The 20,331-nt window shown below is 38.7% G+C and overlaps 1 long non-coding RNA gene across 1 annotated transcript; it reads right to left on the reverse strand.

The window, feature by feature from the left end:
* Positions 1 to 8,897: 8,897 nt before the first annotated feature.
* Positions 8,898 to 9,461, reverse strand: LOC137084972 (uncharacterized). The gene is made up of 3 exons (XR_010906861.1): positions 9,333 to 9,461; positions 9,027 to 9,137; positions 8,898 to 8,923 (listed from the first exon to the last, which is right to left on the reverse strand). It is a non-coding gene; the product is annotated as an uncharacterized lncRNA (long non-coding RNA).
* Positions 9,462 to 20,331: the final 10,870 nt, after the last annotated feature.

The raw sequence follows: 20,331 nt of genomic DNA on the forward strand, positions 1-20,331 counted from the left end.
CAACCTGCAGTAGAACAGCCTCTTTGATAATTTTCTCAAAGCTTTTCATAACCAGTGAGGTCAAGGCTACAGGTCTAAAATCATTCAAAGATTTTGGGGAGCTGCACTTGGCTATAGGCACGATAATAGAATGCTTCCAACTTCTAGGGACTCTTTGTAGTGATAAGGACAAATTAAAAATGAACTGAAAGATATGACAGAGTTGATCAGCACATGTTCTTAGTAATTGCCCACAAATATCATCTGGCCCTGGACTTTTTGATCTAGTGTGCCTGAAAATGTTAGCCACAGTACTACTGTCAACTGTAAAGGATGGAACTGCCTGTGTGATAGCCCTGATACCTTCCATTTCACTATCAAACTCTGAATTGTTAAATCGAGAATAAAATACATTAAATTCGTCAGCCAAATGTTTATCAGATGAAAAACCATCCAGGACAACTCTGTTGGCTTTCTCATTAGACCCAATCAATGTTTTCATACCATTCCAGGTTTTCTTTAAATTATTACTTCTCAAATCTGCCTCAATTTTTTCCTTATACCTTAATTTTGCTTTTTTAATTTCAGCCCTGATCTCTTTTCTCAAAGTCCTCTCTGCATTCGCATCACCTTCATTAAAAACAGTTTTTCGTTTAATTAGCAAATCTTTAATGTCCTTAGAGATCCACTGTTTGTTGTTTGGATACACCATGACTTCCTTACTCGGGAGAACAGAGTCTTTGCAAAAAGAGATGTAACTGCTGACAACGTCAGTAAGTTCATCAATATCAGAACAAGAGTCCTGAAACACTGTCCAGTCTGTACACTCAAAGCAGGCTTGTAGCGCTGAAGAGCTGTCCTCAGTCCAGACCTTCACCTGTTTTCTGACAGGCTTTTCCCTCCTCAGCACCGAGGTGTAGGCGGGTAAAAGGTGGACAGTGTTGTGGTCAGAGGCGCCCAGCGCTGGACCCGCCTTGGACGTATATGCGCCTTTAATGGAGCCGTAGCACAGATCAAGAGTTTTATTGCGGCGTGTTAGGCATGTTACATACTGGTAAAAGCTGTTCAATGTTTTCTTTAAGTTACAATGGTTAAAATCGCCGAGAACGAAATTAGGAGCGGCAGGGGAGATAGACTGAAGTTTGTTTACAGTTTTAAAAACAATGTCCGCGGCGGACTTGGCGTCAGCTTTGGGGTGGATATAAGCCACAGTCACAAAAATCTGGGGGAACTCTCTAGGGAGATAGTACGGCCGTAATGACACAGACAACAGTTCAATGTCAGGGTGACAAATCCGCTCTCGCACAGTAAAATTGCTGCACCATCTGCGATTTATATACAGACAGACCCCTCCACCCAGCGTTTTATGTGTTACCTCACTGTCCCGATCCAGGCGCAGAGGGGCTCCAAAGCCGCTGATCTCCAGTGCCGAGTCCGAATCCGACTCAGTGAGCCAAGTCTCCGTGAAAGCCATAAGACACGCATCCCTATAGTCCCGCAGATGCAAAACATTTGCCCGTAGTTCCTCAATCTTATTCCTGAGGGACCGCACATTAGCCAGTATGACTGAAGGCAAAGGGATGCGATTCCTGCTCATTAGCTTCCTGGTTCGCTGTTTCACACCACCCCTTTTCCCCCGCTTTCTGGTTTGGCCTTGTTTTGTAAAGTTACTGTTTCTACCAATAAGTAATTCCAGTGGCAGATTCCCAGTCAGTGAATTGATGTTGAAGTCTATCACGGCAGGATAGGACCATTGTAATCCCAGTAGAAATTCACGGGTGTATTGGAGTGTGTGCTGGTTGCTCCAAACAAAGTTTAAAACAGTCACTAAAAGCAGGGCGAAAAAAAAAGTGACTTCCATTCCTCACATACTCAGCAAATGTTCATGAAACAGACATCATTAAACAGCACACCGCAGATGGGAATTAAGACCCTGAAAGACGTTTTAAAACACAATAACACAGACACGAGCTAAAGCTGCTTGTCGCCGCAAAACAGCGCCAAAATGTGTAATTCCAGTGGCAGATTCCCAGTCAGTGAATTGATGTTGAAGTCTATCACGGCAGGATAGGACCATTGTAATCCCAGTAGAAATTCACGGGTGTATTGGAGTGTGTGCTGGTTGCTCCAAACAAAGTTTAAAACAGTCACTAATACAGGTAACTCCAGACTGTCTTTGATCATCCTGGAGGTGATCATTGGCTGAGCCTTTGCCATTCTGGTTATTCTTCTATCCATTTTGATGGTTGTCTTCCGTTTTCTTCCACGTCTCTCTGGTTTTGCTCTCCATTTTAAGGCATTGGAGATCATTTTAGCTGAACAGCCTATCATTTTTTGCACCTCTTTATAGGTTTTCCCCTCTCTAATCAACTTTTTAATCAAAGTACGCTGTTCTTCTGAACAATGTCTTGAACGACCCATTTTCCTCAGCTTTCAAATGCATGTTCAACAAGTGTTGGCTTCATCCTTAAATAGGGGCCACCTGATTCACACCTGTTTCTTCACAAAATTGATGACCTCAGTGATTGAATGCCACACTGCTATTTTTTTGAACACACCCCTTTCAACTAATTCAACTAATTGCCCAATTGCACAGCCTTAAGAGCGTGCATATCATGAATGCTGGGTCTTGTTTGTTTTCTGAGAATCTACTGAACCTACTGGTAACTTGTTTGCCACGTAGCAATAAAAAATATACTAAAAACCTTGATTATTCTGGTTAGTCACATTGTACTGCTATTATTTTGAACAAGACTGTATATCATACAATTTTTCTTTAAAAATTCTTTAAAATTTATCATACAATTTTTCTATTTTTCTTAAAATTGTTTCAAAGCAGCTTCACAGTGTTAAACAGGACAATATTGCAACAAAATTTGATTTGGCTGTACAGTAAAGAATACAGTGATGTTATCAGCTTATTTTAGTTTATCATATAGCGACAATGTTGGCAGATCAATATTATAGTTTATAGAATTAAATAAGACCTAATTAAATAATTGTATTTGTAAATTTAGTTGAATAACTTAGATCATAAATTTGGTGTTATAGTTTTAGTGTCCCCAACTGAGCAAGCCAAGCCAAAGGCAACAGTGGCGAGGAACCAAAACTCCATCAGGGCGTGATGAAGAAAAATAAACCTTGGGAGAAACCAGACTCAGTCGGGGTGCCAGTTCTCCTCTGGCCTATTAACAAAGTGTATGATAATTATTCTGGCAACCTTACAGGTCAGAAATAATATTAGATCGGAATATTCAAATTTCTGGGTATCACGGAAGAGACGAGTTTATTTAGGATGGGGTGTCGATTACACAAGAGTAATAAAAAAAATAAAAATAAAAACACTGTTCGAGTAATTCAGCAAGCAGTAGCGATCGCTTCTTCCTCCTGCCATGTCAGTTTTCTTTTGGAATCCATGGTGGCTGATTATATAAATCTAGGCTATATATAGGCAGGTCATTTAACAGCACACCAGTTTAAAAAAAAAATATTAAATGGATGAAAACATGTTTATCTTTCATTTAAAATGTGTATATTATAATGTATTCTCTTGAAAACTCTTTATTGTCAAATGTGTATTGGATGTAAACTCCTCTTAGGAATTTCACCATTCAAAGTGAATTTATCTGAGAATATTCTTAAATAAGGACATCTATTCAGTGATTGGTTCATGCCAATGACATCATCCAAAATTCCATTTGTGGCACAGCAAAGTGTCGTAAATCAACTCTAATGCCTGGTTCAGACTACAAGATATTTTTGTCTGTTACAATAGTTACTGTGTCAGATTCCGCAATTTTTAATCCTAAAATCTTGTCGTGTCCTGGACTAGAAACATGTCAGACTACACATTGCTACTCGACCAATCATCGCTTTCCGTCACAACGTGCGTGATGTCACTGACTTTCAGAAACAAGAGCGTAAACAAACGATGTCTGAAGCAGTGTGTTTTGGCTGTTTTATGTTTAGAAAAGCGCAAAAAGAAAAAAAAAACCAACAAAGGACACATTCCTGGCTTGCTGGAAGAGGACATTATGGGCTGTCAATCCTCCAAAGAGAACTTGAGGTAAAATATTGTTCTTTTTATATTAATTATTTAGTTATTAGCCAGAAGTAAAAGCTTGCCACCACAACATATTTGTAAAACCTAAAAAAAAGCTTTAAAAAACTTTTAAGCTTACATTCCAGTAACGTCACCTACCGGGTTCCTGAAGGGCTTCCGCTATCGTTCGCCAGCATTTCTCTTATTTGGTTGTGGTTAGGGCTGGGACGTCGACGCAAAAAATACGTTGACGCAAAATATGCTCGTCGATTCGTCAGACTCAAAACAAAGATGGCGGCGCCAGAGAATAGCACTACGAGTGGAACAGACTTTCAGAAGTGCAAGGCGGCACGGACGCGTTCCTCTAAAGTATGGGAATTCTTTAATTTAAAAGGAAACAATTCCGTGAAATGTCGTCTTTGCAAAATGGAGATGGCTTTCCATTCTAGCACCACGGCAATGCACCAGCACCTGAAGAGGCGCCACCCAGGAGCAGCTGCAGATGACAGAGCACCGTAAGTTTTTTTTTTCAACTCCCCACTTTGCACTCTCGATGTTGGAGTAGGCTATAATACGTTGTTGACACCCAAGTTAAAGTTAAGCTATGCTTTCTGTGTAATCAATTACTATATCGTGTATTAAATGTGTGAAATGACACGCTTAAGTAACCTAAGTCAAAAAACTGTTATAATGTTATGGCCCGCGTCCGACAGAGCTGTAACCGAATCCGACCCGAATAGGCATGAAAATATATGTCAGAGACAGTTCAAATCCCTTTTTTGCTAGTACTAAGCAATGACACATGTACGTTGGTTTGTGGGGAATATGTGCTTTTATTAGGCAAATGTAGGAAGGAAGGCATTCGGAAATGTCAACAGAATGCACGCATGAGCGCATGGAGCAACTAGCGCTCTTAACACAGGCGCATGCATGTGTTTCGTTGTCACGGCTACATAAACAAATAGGACGACAGATGTTGTGGTACTATTTTATGTATTTTAATCACAAAAACGAACGTTTGCATTAAGTAAAAACATCAGGCACATTGGCAACCTATTAAATTTAAAATGTTCATTGACTTATCTCGCTGATGTGACTCTAGTCGGGTATCCATCCTCTAAGTGAGCACAGTTTCTTTCATCCCAGGACTATTACGGTTTTAAACAGAATATTGGCGCCCACAATGCTCCCTACATGTAACTGTGTTCACTGTCATTCCTTGACTGCCCAAGTGACGTTTATGTAATCAATGGGCATAGCCTGTAGGCTGAGGTGGATGCATAGACAAATCATATATTGTGTTTCTTTGTTTGGTTTATTATATTTATTTTAATGCGTATGTGTACTTTTTGTTTTCAGGGATGAGAAAAAGTGTGGAAAATTACTTTCACAAGAAAAATACAACCCCCTGCACCCCCCAGGAGGCTGCCATACTTACTGAGAGCATCTTAACAATGATTGTTAAAGACATGAGGCCGATTTCTGTGGTTGAGGGCCAGGGATTCAAAGAAATGCTGACCACCTTAAAATCAGGTTATACTCTGCCCTCTAGGCGCCATTTCACAACTATAGCCCTGTTTCCACAACAGGAACTTTACCCAGGAACTAGGAACTTTGGGTGGTACTTTGTGTGTTTCGACCGCAGGAACCAGGGTCTAAATGAAGTTCCGGGTAAATATTTCCCCCTCCAAACGGCCCTGCTCGCGAGGTAGTACTTTTTCAAAGTTCAGGAACTTTCGAGGGCGGGACTTGGGCGCTGAACATGCTGATTGGTTGTGCTCAGGCAGCATTTTATTTCAACTCGGCATTTTTAAAAGTCTTGCGAGGTTCAGTCTCGTTCAGTAAATATCAGTCTTGCTCTCTGTCTGAAGGCGCGCGTTCGTCTCAGCCATCTCACGTGCAATGTCCATAATAGCTGATAATAATATACATTGTCATTTTAAATCTAGCTTTACAAGCTTTCTGAATATGCTGCATGCTGCTGAATCTGCATATTAGTGCTCTTTTCTGTCGTTGTTAATTACCTCTTAGTAAACCGATACATAACCAGCAAAAGCAGCACAGCTTGAATCTCTTCCATACTCGTTATTCATTTTTTTTTCACCATGTAAACGACCTGACCGATTAAGTGTGCGTCCTTACATGACGTGACAGCGCGCGCCGCGCTCATGTTGACAAGAGAGGAAAGTTAATTTTTCTGAGGGGTAAACTTTTTATTTCGTAAGTTATGAAGATAATGTTGGAGTAATGACACAGCGTATATTGCCCCAGGCAGTTTTTACTTTAACTGCGCCTGACAGAACTTTTTTTTTTCTGAGATGATTATTACACTTTACTACAAATAAATAGCTATAAATAATACTGGCCGTTAAGAGTTGCTCTGGCTACAGTTAACACACTCCAGCTGCTGGAGAAAACAGCGTTGACATTTTTGATGCGGCAGACAAACTGCATGTGACAAAATGATTGCGATTGAAAGTCATCACATGTAAACACCAGATCGGTTTAGATAACGTCTCATGTAAATAGTCCATCTTTCAATCGGTACACACAAAAATGATTTCTGCAGTAAGAGATGTCCTTCACTGACTTGGAGGAACAGTCGCGCGCAGTCCTATCACCGGACTAATTTGCCTAATCTTCTCGGAACTTTATCGCGGTCGAAACGCAGACAGTTGCAGGTCTGGGGGGAAGAAAAGTTCCTGGTACAAATTGTTCCGGGTAATTTTGGTGGAAACGGGGCTTGTGATGGAGAGCAAGTACGAAACTTCAGTGGAGAAACTTAAAGAAAAACTTAAAAGGGCCACATCCAAAATCTCCCTTAGCACTGATGCCTGGACAAGTCTGGTCACAGAAGCGTACTTAGGGGTAACATGTCATTTTATTGATGACAGTTGGGATCTTGTCTCCTACAATTTCCAGTAGCCCCTCACTGCAGAATACGAGATCCAGGGGGTGGAGTTGGATCGAGATCCGGGGGGCGGCGCTAGAACCAGAACTCCTCCCACTGCATTTTGATTGGTCGACCGATTGCGCGTCATAACGACTCGTGTTGTTGTCATGGTTGTTGTTGCCGGTTGTTGCTCTAGCGCTTCCGCATTGAGTCGGTACTAAATAAAGCTATTCTTTTGACGGAAAAACAATCAAACATTTTAATAACGTCTAAAATGGTTAGTTAAAACACTGTAGTATGTAAACTGTGTTAATGTGTATCTGTAATTAAGTACTGTATTGGAATATTTTCATTGGGAGAAACGTTTGCTTTTATTGCTAAACAAATCTTACTATTCTTCTTTCCTGTAAAGCCGTAGTTCCTTGCTACATGCAAGAATAAATATTTCTTAAAAGATGTGTATTTTTTGATTGGCTGATCCATTACCACTCGCAGTAGTCAACATGCACCTTGACTTAAGTAGATTAATAAATAGTTACTTCTACATATACATTGGCGTAATATTAAAACAAGTTCCCTTTCTACTTGAATCTGTAAGGCTGGAAAAAGCTAGTAGATGCCGAAATGTCTAATCGCTCTGAGAAAACAAAGGAAATTAGCATCTGAACTTATTCATACAGTTAGTCTCTGTCCGAGACGACATCACACTGAGTGAACCATCTATGAATGACTAATTTACATGCCTTTCCTTTCACATGAAGCTTCCCCCAAACTACTGCTCCCCCAAACTTGAGATCACCTGAAATGCACCAGAAATCTCTTTGTTACAATGTCAATCCTCACAATACAGTATTATATGCGTTTGATATCATTTGAAATGTCTCAGTGCGACTGGTACAAATATCTCAACTCCACAGAAGTTAACCAAAAGATAATCAATGTTTTAAGGGTTTAAAGATATCCTTCCTTGGTGTATGGTGGGTGTGGCTTTCAGCCATTTGGCCTCTCTTCTAATCAAGTCTATAGAACTTGATCAATGCAAATTCCTATTGTGATGGGTATGTATCTGGTTCTGGGTATTTAAGGAAATGTTGCAAAGAGCTCAGGGCTCGATACTGTACTCAGGTCAGCCCGTAATGCTGGACGTTTTAACCCATGCAGCATTATGTAACCTTGATAAGTCAGGTATACATCTCATTCTTTACTTTAGAGTATTTGATGTGAAGTATACCTTTGAATTGATTATGTAATTGGCTTTATACATTTACCTGGTTGTTAATAAATTGTTATACTTTGATTGATTCTGACTTGCTCTGGAATTATTCAGGTTATGAACGGACATAATTACAACAAAGGGTTAAACCGAATAATTAAATGTGTAGTTAAACTATTAAAGAATGACCAAATAACCAATTGGCATTCTAACCCAAATTCTAAATTATCATTAAATGGAGTCAGATAACGAGGAATTGGAATAAAATCCTCTTTTCCCCGCCGAAAAGACGAACGCGCAGCGACCTTCACCCGCCGATCGTTGGCCTCCATTGGGACGATTTGGGCGGCCTTACAAAGTAGAAAATGTGTGCTTTTTCCCCTATAATATAAAAATGTTTGTGACTAAAGTATTGCAGCAGTCTGGTTGTCCACTGTAATTTTTTACATACATTACTTCACATGGGCATCTGACTTAATTTATATAAAATAAAAAGAGCATCTTAATCACATAAAAAAAACTTTATTAACACACAAGTTAAAACACACAAGTTAAAACAGACACTGAATACAGTAGTGAATACCTACTAAGTAGGTATTAAAAAACAGAGATGTGTGTCCCCTTAAGGTAGTAAAAAATCTCATTCATCCTTTCAAATCTAGCAGGGCATTACATCATGCACACAACACTCAAATAAGGTCAGCACAGATTTGGCAGAACTCGCTGCAGAAGTCTGGGTGGGCATCTTCGCTAATAATTTAAAAAAATTCCCCGCTTCTTCCTCTGCCTACATATCCTACAGGTTAGCAAAGAAAGGAAATATTTAAAATGTTCATTATTTTTTGTAATGTTTTAATTCATCATCAGAAGCAAAACTCTCTAAAACTAATAATGCATACCTGGAGTGCAGTTTTTGAATGCATCTCCACATTGTCTACAAGTATCCAGTCTGTACATTTGATAGTACTCCGCCTTGTAGGATGTGGAGAAAACAGTCCAATTTGTGACACCTGTACACATGTAGAATCACACACATTTAAAAATACACAAGGTTGAAAATAATAAAATAATTGGCAAAAAAGCATCTGAATTTCTTAATTTTTTTATAAAAATATGTAACAATTTATGTAAAAACTACCAGGGAACAGACATCAAAAACACTGTGATAAATAGTTCAAACAATTGCAAGAGCAGTTGACACTTACTGTCAAGCCAAAGAAAATGAGCTCGTCTCCTGAAGGCTTCACGAGTGACAAGGTCTCTGAAGCGTGTGCACACCAGGGCCAGCGTCAGAATTGCCTCGTCACCCTCCTGGAGAACCACATCGATAAAAATGTCGTCCAGAACAGATGCTGGCAACTATAAGCAAATAAACAAACATGAGAAATGTAAAAGAAAAGATAATGAAATTAAAAGATAATGGCCCAATACACCAGTTCTTGATTATATCTATACGTCTTTGTTCTTGGTATGCATGCATGTAGTGGGTAAAAGGTAAGGGATATCGGCCCAGCTCTTTTTATTGTGAAGTAAAAATTGGGGCACAGGTGAAGTCAAGGTTGTAAAAAAAACACATACTGTTACATGTACAAGGAATACAAACACCAGTATGGTGTGAGGTCAAATTTCTACCATGTACAATTGCTAGTGACTTGTCAGACATTATACCGTAAAAATCCTGTGGTCCTTGAGACAACCATGCATGTAGTCCACTTGATATTTCTTGAGGCTTCCCTATAACACAGTAAAAGGTTTCAGAAATAAAACAAAGAAAGTGAAACTTTGGAAAGACAGCAAATCTGGTTCTCACCTTTCATGACTTGTGCACTTCAATACAAGGTTCAGCAAACACTCTCGAATGTAAGGCGTGTCAGTCTAAGGAAACAAGAACAACAAGTATTTAAGTGATAAAAATACTTCAGAAAATACACTTTCCTGTCAGAAACACTCCCCTGACTAAAATCCTGTCAGAATATATATATTTTTTGCCATTTTATGGCTTTTTTCAAAATCATGAATGCAATTTAAGTGATAAAAATACTTCAGAAAATACACTTTCCTGTCAGAAACACTCCCCTGACTAACGTTAAATCCTGTCAGACTATATTTTAATGGATAGATAATGTCTTGGCGTTATAAAAAAAATGGACATTGTCAAAACATGTAACTGTGATCATTACTTATAGGGTACACTAAATTATGAATCTATCTCGACCGTATTATTAATCAAATGTAGACTTACATTGATAAACAGCAACCACGGTCAACAGTCAACCACCGAGGCACCGACTACGGCTGCAACTTCACATAAATGCTGTGTTTCACCTGACGATGACGAATCGCGGCATATAAAGTGGGAGGAGTTGGATTTGGATCCAACCACGCCTCCTGGATCTTGTATTCTGCAGTGAGGACCTTCTCACAATTTGACAACACTGCCACTTGAAGAACGCCACACAGCAGAAAACATTGCCTCCTGGCTGGAGAATGTGGCAGAAAAATTTGACATTTCTTTTGAGAATGTCCTTGCTATTGCCCATGACAATGCACGTAATATTGTGGCAGCTCTCAGAATCTTGGAAGAGAGATTTGGGGTGGTATCCCATCGGTGTGCTGGGCATACACTACAACTGGTAGTCAACCACGCAATGGACAACCCTGTGATAAACAAGGCACTCTCAGCTACGCGGTGCCTTGTAAAACACATAAAGAAAAGTGAGCCAGCTACCACTAAGCTGAAGCTAAAACAAAAACAGATGGGAACAGTTGAACATAAACTGATACACGATGTAGCAGTCCGTTGGAACAGTTCATACCATATGATTGAACGTCTTTTAGAGCAGCGATGGCCAGTGGTTGCGACGCTATCAGATCCAGAAATCACACAGCGCGGAAAGCACCATCTTGATCTGAAAAATGATCAATGGATTCTTCTGGAGGAACTGAAAAAGTGCTTTGTCTATACCTGCCACATCAACGCCATCTGAGAGGCTTTTCTCAGCTGCTGGGAACATTTTTACTAAAAAAAGGGCAAGCCTGACTCCTGAGCATGTTGAAATGCTCACATTCCTCCACTCCAATATATAACTTTTTGTCTTGAATGACAGACACAAACACTGACTGACACACACACACACACACACACACACACACACACAGACAGACAAACACACAGACACACGCACAGTATTCTTAAGATGAAAAGAGAGTATTTTTCAGAAAGCCTATGTTAAACTATTTTCTGATTCTGAATGTTTATTTTCATTATTTATTTTTTGTTGGAAAAGCACTTTCTGTATTAAAGCCCCCAAGTTTACAATGGTTACTGTATATTCTTGCAATAACTCTAAGAAAGGGGTGGCTGGGTGACCTTTTTTATTTTTTGCATTATTTTGGTCTTGTACACTCTTACTTGAATTGAATTTTATTTTTGAATTTTGAGTTTAAGAAAAATGTGAGTGGCAGCGTGTCACGTTATAACTAAAGAAAACTGAGGTGAAGACTCATGTGCGCAAGAATTATAATTTATTATGACAAAATAAAACAAACACGAAACAAAACCCACAAGGGGGAAAACCATAAACTAGAAAATACATAAACTGAAGACATACCAACACAGGGAACCGGGAGAAGAAGACAAGACATACAACGATCCAACCAAGACTGACAAACACAAGGAGCTTTTAAAGGGAAGAAATCAAAAGGGAATCAGGGAACACAGGTGGGGCCAATAATCAGATAACAAGGGGGAGGGATCTGACAATGACACAAGCACATGCTCAACATAACAAAACCCACTTGTGCACACAAGACAGGACAGGCATGTGACACAAGCTGTGTCCCAAAGTGAAGTGCGTGCACTTCGAAGGCCGCATTTGAAGTGCGATTACGTCATACCTGCACTACGAAGACTGTCCCAATGTGAAGGCTGGACCCTCTGAAGGCCGCATTTGAAGTGCAATTACGTCACAGCGGCACTACGTAGGCTGTCCCAAAGGGAGAGCTGCACCTCTGAAGGCCTCATTTGAAGTGCGATTGCGTCACAGCGGTGCGACGAAGGCTGTCCCAAAGGGAGAGCTGCACCTCTGAAGGCCTCATTTGAAGTGCGATTGCGTCACAGCGGTGCGACGAAGGCTGCCGCAATTCATGAGCGACTTCAAAATGCGCCCTTCGGTTCTCACTTCGCAGCCTTCCCTATCCCAGAATTCATAGCACACTGGTGACTACAGGATTTGACTGGTCCGCATTCCCGCGGCACTCGATCAGATTCCAGTTAAAGACGGTAGCGGTCGGTAACTTAAGTGTAGCCTGGGTACTATTGAACACAACAGCGCAAGCGCTTGAAGTAAATAAAACGTTCAACGTTAGTGCATTCACACAGTTGCCAGTTCCCTGCCCTGAGCAAGATAAACTTTAATTTCCCCAATTTTTAAATGCTATTTATTTCTCAACCATTATCTCAAGAAGAGGAATCAGTCCATTATCACCCTTTTCGCTGTTTCTTTTTTCCCCATACACTTTCTTTAAATAGCCTTCAAAATATAATCTGCAGGGCTGTATTTTCGTCCTGCTCCCGCTGTTCCGCACCGCACCATTCCGCTCGCGCAAAATTCACTCCGTGCTAACCCGCTATAAATTATTTTATTCCCGACCCGACTGATCCAGCTAAATTTAGATTTTGTTTCCAGAATCTATCTTTTAAATTTCCCTTACAGAAAGAGAGACACTGGATAGGAATTGTCCGTGCAATCATTTATTTTTCTTACAGCCTAGGCTGTCAACACCGTAACTAAAACAAATATCACAGAAAAATAGGCTAAATCAAATGTGACATCTGTCACTCAGAATTATAAGAAAAAATACAAACGAAAACTGCTGACTTAGATGCTAAAATAAAGTTTTTTTTAATATGAATGAATGATTGAATGAATGTTCACTGACGGTCAACGAAACATCGATCCTCCAAAGGCTGAATGCGTGGCCGACACAGAACAATTTAAATGGCTAGCTTATTATTTTTTATGCAAGTTATTTGTAAATTAAACGAACTGCTGTCTATTGTTCATTTTCGTTAACTTCAAACGTAGGCTAAATCAAAGAGAAGTGGTTTTTCTATAGCCTAGCTATTGTTTATTTTTGTAATGCACGTTATAATTTGTAGCTACATTAAACACATTTATGTTTATACATATATTTTCTTGTCATGTAATTTAAATTGTGTAAATGAAAATAAATTGGTCTATTAGCCTACGTAGGCTTTTTACAACTACAGCCTATTTATAGACCAATAAAATAACTTAAGTTTAACATTAGAAACAACAAATTTTTATTATCAGCCAAACCAAAAGAAAACACTTTTCTACACTTTCATTGCGCTGAGCGGGAGAAGCTGGAGCTGGACCGGGATGGGGAATAATGCACAATAGAGACTCTGGTAAGGCCTGAGCGGGACATCATCTTCTGGGATGAGTGCATATTTCCACTGTCCGCAGATTTGCGGGGCCGAATCGGTCGACGGCTGCATGGCATGCCATAAAAAATGCATCTGAGATGATTAGTTGAATAAAAATAAGTAGGCCTACTTAAAAAACTTGGACGTATATAGGCTAAATGTTTAAAATATATTGTAACAGTTACATTTAACATAAGAAATAAACTGTTAAATAATATTTGCAATTTGACAATATTTAACCGGCTACAGATTTACATGCTTATGGTCCAGCCCATCATCGCAGGCTTTGAAGCATGTCAAAACCCAATAGAAAGCTCAAAAAGTATATATATATATAAGTAGTAGTAAATGCTCCATTTCTCTTTTTAAAATCTCCTCACGAATGTCCGCTGTCAGAACCTGCTAGTCCATTAACTGCGCTTTGGTTCATTGTTGCCAAGTCTGGAATGGGGCTGCATTTAGGCTACTGTTGCTTTGGGGTGTTTGTAGACTATAGTCCACAGGTTAAGTTGTCTTTACTTAAGCAATATTTCTACTGCCCGCGCCCCACATTTTGGGATATTTTGGTCCATTCTGGCCGTGATTCCGATACTTTTGAATAACAATTGGAGGGGTTTTATTATTCAGACCTGGCAACCCTGTCTCTCGGTTCGCCCTTCGTGCACTTTGAAGGCGTGGCCTGGTCTGGCCTTCGAAGTGCATGGCCTTCGAAGTGCGCACCCTTCACTTTGGGACACAGCTACAGAGTGTATTACTATACATTGTTATTTTTATGTGAATGAAGAACTTAAAAGATGCACTTTTTTCAGTAAGCTAGGAATGTTTTTTCAACATAAATGTTCAATTATGTTGGTTCAGGAAGGATGCCATGACAGGCTGCTAGCTTTCACTTTTTTCAGTAAGCTAGGCCAATGTGTTTTCAGGGCTTCAGGTTTTATTGAATGCTACCTCTGACTAAGAATGTAAAAGACTATTAGTTTGCACTTGTTTAGTCTTTTATTTTGTCATTTTAAGAGCAATAAACATATATTGCAAATGTTAATAAGGAATTCATGTTTTTTTCCATTCAGATATGTAAATCAACATGTATAAATTGCTATTATTAGGCAATAAATGGGGAGATAATAGAGAATCAAATCGAACAGGAAAAATTAATCGTTAGATTAATCGATGCATCGAAAAAATAATTGCTAGATTAATCATTTAAAAAATAATCGTTTATCCCAGCCCTAGTTGTGGTACTCCGATGACACATCGTACAGGCAGGAATATTATTGCCACAAACCTTTCCTCCATGTTATAATTCCACCTAAAGTTAGCCACTCCGTCATCTCTCATGCGTTTCGCCGTGTACGAAAACTGTGTACGAAAACTGCTCCGGTTGGTCAGCGTCACACGTGACAGAACCCGTCGTGAAAGACCGCTAAAAAAATTAAACATGCTAGTCTTTCTGTCATGACGTCGAGAACTATCGCAGACGCGGATTCGGATGTCGTATACTATGACACACTCTACGAGATGAAACGATCGATTCTTGCGTCCCGACGTCCATTATCGGTTACAAATCCGTACGACACCTTACGTCAAACAGATCGGGCCAAATTCGGGCTAATATCGTGTAGTCTGAACCAGGCATAAGACTAGCATTTAAGATTTAGTCCTACACTTTACTTAAAGTATGATTGGGAGTAGGGCTGGGCGATATGGCAAAAATTTCATATCCCGATATAGCTCATTTGATATCCCGATAACGATATACATAACGATATAGCAATTTTTATGTTAATTCAGTTTATGAATAGTCTAAATTGCAATGTGGAAATGCAGTTTGAAATGATATACAAAACAAATCAAGGTAGTATGGACTACATTTTTATTTTATTTAGAACCTTTTTTTTTTTAAGCAAGACTGTTGGTAAAGTTAACACCTGCCTAGGGATGTCAACCGATGACCATTTGACCGATGGTTGACCGTATCAACGTTAACCGATCAAAGTTGTCGGTTAAAAAAAACAAAAAGTGATCTCTAAATTAGGCTATTATACAGTGGACTAAACGGTACTACAATTAGCCACCTCATTCCAAAATCTTTTTGTGTTAAGTGAACATATCCCTCGCACTCAATATTTCATGACTCGCCTGTTTGTACTTAATAAACCAATAAAAACATTTGGCGCGCGCTCACAAGGTTTGCAAAAAGTAAACAGGCTAAAACACTGGAGGTTAGAGTCAGGGCAGACGACAGTATGAAGCGTGCATTTCGCTTAAGATGGGCTTATATTTGGAAATATATTAACGTTACATCTTTATTTTCAACGCGATCACCTTGTACACAAACGATTTCGAAACTAAGGAGCCATTGTCCTCAGATTACAAACAAGCTCCTCGGCGGCCCGTTTGCGGGACTCATGTTTCGCGCTGTGGGGAATTTTAAAAAAGTGACGTGAGTGGAAGGGAGGCGTCAGCGCTAGGTGTGTGTGTGTGAGAAAGAGAGAGAGCGGGGCTGTTATTTCAAATAGCGAAGCATATTTTAAACTAATCGGTTAACCGGTTTCAACCGGCTAATGAGGCTCGGTGGTCGGTCAAGAAAATGTTTAGTTTTCGTCATACCTACACCTGCCATTAAAATATTTCAATATATGGCTATGGTGTGCCACGCGTAAAAGCCTGTTGCAGCGTCTGTGTCTGAAGTTTGTTTTGAGCGCTTGTGCCACCACTCTGGCATAATTACTCTTAGAATTACCCTGGTCTGAACCGCGTCTACTACCGTCTTCCTCCATGTTTGTGTATGTATTGCAGCGTGCATGGGCATGCCGTGGCGTGAGGTGCATCTTGACGTAAAATTCTGCCGTAAACGCCTTATCGTGGCGTAAACGATAGAGCCTTATATAAAACGATACACATTTTCTATCGTCCAGACGATATATTTCGCCATATCGCCCAGCCCTAATTGGGAGGCTTGATAACTAACTTTTAAGTGCAGCTTTAAGCCAAGAATTGATTTACTCTTAAGTCAATTCTTAGCAGTGTTCTTGTGAGTAATTCTAAGATGTTTGATAAATACGGGCCCAGATTCAGTCTCATTGATCTCATTCCAGACTCTCAAAAAAACCTGACCTGTTTATACAACATCATAGGCAACTAATATGACATTTCAACTCCACATATATTCCATTCATCAACTCAATTGGGTATAAAATACTCAGTATCACTCAATACCTAACAAATCATTTACATAAATGATACTATTCTGCTGATTTGCATTTTTAGCTCTTCAGAAACAGTTACAAAACATACCATCCGAACAATAAATGCATATAAACTCGCATGAAACACTTCAAAGGGTTATTGTAACTCATTAGCACTTCATTTTAGAGAATCAAACATCATATTTTTTAAACCCACCAAATCCAGGGGGGTTTCAACAGAGAAATATCCCAAAATGTCAGACTCTATAGGCCTCACAATCGGCTATCATCCACTCGAAAAATCATCAATCATCACGCTAAAATGACCCAAATAATATTTATATGAGTGTTACAACATCACGTAACACATTATTTATGCATATTAAACAAGGATGATTTATTTATTTGCGTTTTTGTCTGCTCCAATTTCCCCCGCGATCTGCAAAGCGAGTGCTCTCTCTTATTAGTTCTTCTTCTTCTTCTGGCTTTTTATGGCGGTTGGCAAACAAACGATAGGTGCATTCCCGCCACCTACTGGACTGGAGTGTGGGCCATTGATGGATATGGAAGAACTAAATAATAATAATAATAATAATAAAATAAAAATAAAAAAACAACATTACCTTTTAAATCCTATTAAACAGATGTACCTTTCTTAAATAGTCCATTAATGCATTGTATATTTTATGATTATTCGATCCGTTATTAAGCAGTGTTTTAAGTGTAAGATTGCCTATCCCCATTTCTCTTAATTCTTCCAACATAATTACTCGTTCATTTTCATAAGCAGTACAATATAATAGTACATGTTCTACTGTTTCTGCTGATCCACATGAATTACAATTCCCAGACTCATGTTTACTCATTATATATAGGTTGTAATTTAGAGCCGTGTGCCCAAGGCAAAGTCTGGAAATAACTATCTTCTCTTCCACTGACAAAATTATTCCTTTCACCCTCTACTTGATTTTGAATATTATAAAGATGTCTTCCTTTTCCCTCCTCATTCCAATGTTCTTGCCATTTTGCTTTTATTTCAATTCTAATTTTAGCCTTAACTTCATCTTTACTTAATGGTATCTTGTTTTGCAACTTGATCAACTTCCTCTTTTCCATCCACTCCCACATATGCTGGCACCCACAAAAAAACACATCTTAATTCCTAACTTATTCACTCTATACATACTTAAAAGAATTTCATATAAAATATCTTGTCTTGATGATCTTCCACTAATAAGGCTAGACAATGAAGAGAAAGAATCAGAACATATCACCGCGTTCACTGGCCTAGTATCCTCCATCCTCTTGATAGCTAATAATATTGCTACCATCTTTGTTTTATAAACTCCTACTTGGTCAGATACTCTTTTGCCAATTTTAACTTGACAATGTGGGACATATATAGCTGCTGAAGCTCGACCTGTTTCGGGATCTTCAGAACCATCAGTAAAAATTGTAATCTCAGAGTTGTAATTCTGCTCAATATAGTGCTTCACCATTACATCCTTTTCCATTACTCGATTTTCATCATTAATAATTTCTTGCAATTTAAAATCAACTAATGGCAAAGGGAATAGCCAAGGGGAAATGGGTGACACTACTACTGTAGGACTTAATTTTATATTTAATATTCCACATGATTTAGCTACTTCTTCTGCAATCCATCCAAAACTACCCAATTTGGCCAACTCATATTCCCAACAATTTTTCAATACCTTTTGTATTGGATGAGTTTCATAATGTCCCTTTATCGAAATCCAGTAATTTAACATTAATTTGGATCTTCACAAATCAAGAGGGATTTCATTCATTTCTACCTGTACGGCAGGAATAGGAGAAGACCTGATAGCACCACAACATATACGTAAAGCCTGTGACTGTACCATATCAACTTTGTGCAGTAAAGTTTTGGATGCAGTCCCATATGCTATACATCCATAATTTATAGCTGATCTAATTAAAGCACATTATATTCTTTTCAAAGAGTGACGTCTGGCACCCCAATCCACCCCAACTTAACATCTTAATATATTTAAAACTTTCTTACATTTATCAACAATTTTTTGAATGTGAATAGCAAAAGTCAGTCTAGTGTCTAACCATACTCCCAAATATCTTATCACATTCACTTGCAGAACCGATTCAAGGGACAAGGGTCAAGTCATCTTCATTTATATATAGCCTATGCCTAGCGCTTCTTACAATACAGATTATTTCAAAGAAGCTTTACAGTGATAATATGAAAATTAATAGACATAGTTTGTTTTGGCTTTACCAACAGCTTTAATATAAAGTTTATCGAGCTATTAAAGTTCTTGATTAAATCACTTTCGTTGTAAAAAATCATTAACTCAAGACTCTTAAATGACACCTTTTTAACTGAAAACAGAAACGTTTAATGCGCTCTTGGCATTCATTTACATGTTTAAGAAACTATGAATGAATACATTGAAAAAAAAAGCCAGAGATGAATATATAATATTTCTATATTAATTGCCATCTATTAGCGTCATATATTAATTAGTCAAACAAGGCTACCATTTTAAAATAGCTATATCTTATTAAATACAGGCAGGCCATCATTTAATTTAAAATCTTAAATTTATTCAATTAGAGTTTGACACTTGTTTCAGCCCAAGGGATCTTGCTCTGCAGAGGTGGCAATGCAGCATCTTAAGTTGCTTTTAGATGTATTTACACAATTTAGTGCTAAGAGAGGTCCGTAAATACATTCACACAGCAGAGCGAATATATAGCCTAATGCATTGACATTAGTTTAATGTTTTATATAAAATGCTTTGAATACAGAAATATGAAAGAATTACAAGATGAAACGAATATTAAATATTGCCAGTAGGTGGCGGCAAGTCACTGTGTTAATGAATGAGTGATTTTGTTAATGAACCGCCGATGCATTCAATAATACACAGGCTGTATGGCTAGTGAATCACTCAACCGATTTGTTCAAAGACTCGGATTCATTCACGAATTAACTAGGTTACTCTGTGTGCCGTATGTTGCGAGTCGCACAATGATCAATGGTTTGCTTTAGAAATTTAGCTGGAAGAAAAAATAAAACATTGTTTTGAGGGACATAGTTTTAGCCTAATTAAAAAACAACAAAAAAAAACAGTGTATTGTTAAAATGTATTATGAGAAACAAATTCTACCGCACGCAAAGCAGGCAGAAGAAATATTAAATGTGTCGTGCCATTTATTAATCTGGTTGTTTGATGAGATAGCCTATAGACCCAGATGAAATGTCTGATACATTCTCTCCGCGCCATCCAGTGCGTCTCGTCACTCCAGCAGAGATTTTTAGAGTTGGTCAGCTAAATAAAACAGAGGTGTGCCAAATACATAGCCTAGTTGTTAGAGCAGATTCCACGTAAATTAATATTTATTACGATAAATTTGTAGGCTACTGCACGCGAATGAAAGCTCTGTATAGGATCTGCCCTGGTACGGTTTGTGTCAAGCCATTCATTAGTCTGGCTGTTTGATGAGAACGAGATTAAATGTAGTTGCAATAAACTGTTAATAATCTGTAAATGTATCTGATAG

Source organism: Pseudorasbora parva, chromosome 8 (genome assembly GCF_024679245.1).
Source record: "Pseudorasbora parva isolate DD20220531a chromosome 8, ASM2467924v1, whole genome shotgun sequence".
Lineage (NCBI taxonomy): Eukaryota > Metazoa > Chordata > Actinopteri > Cypriniformes > Gobionidae > Pseudorasbora > Pseudorasbora parva.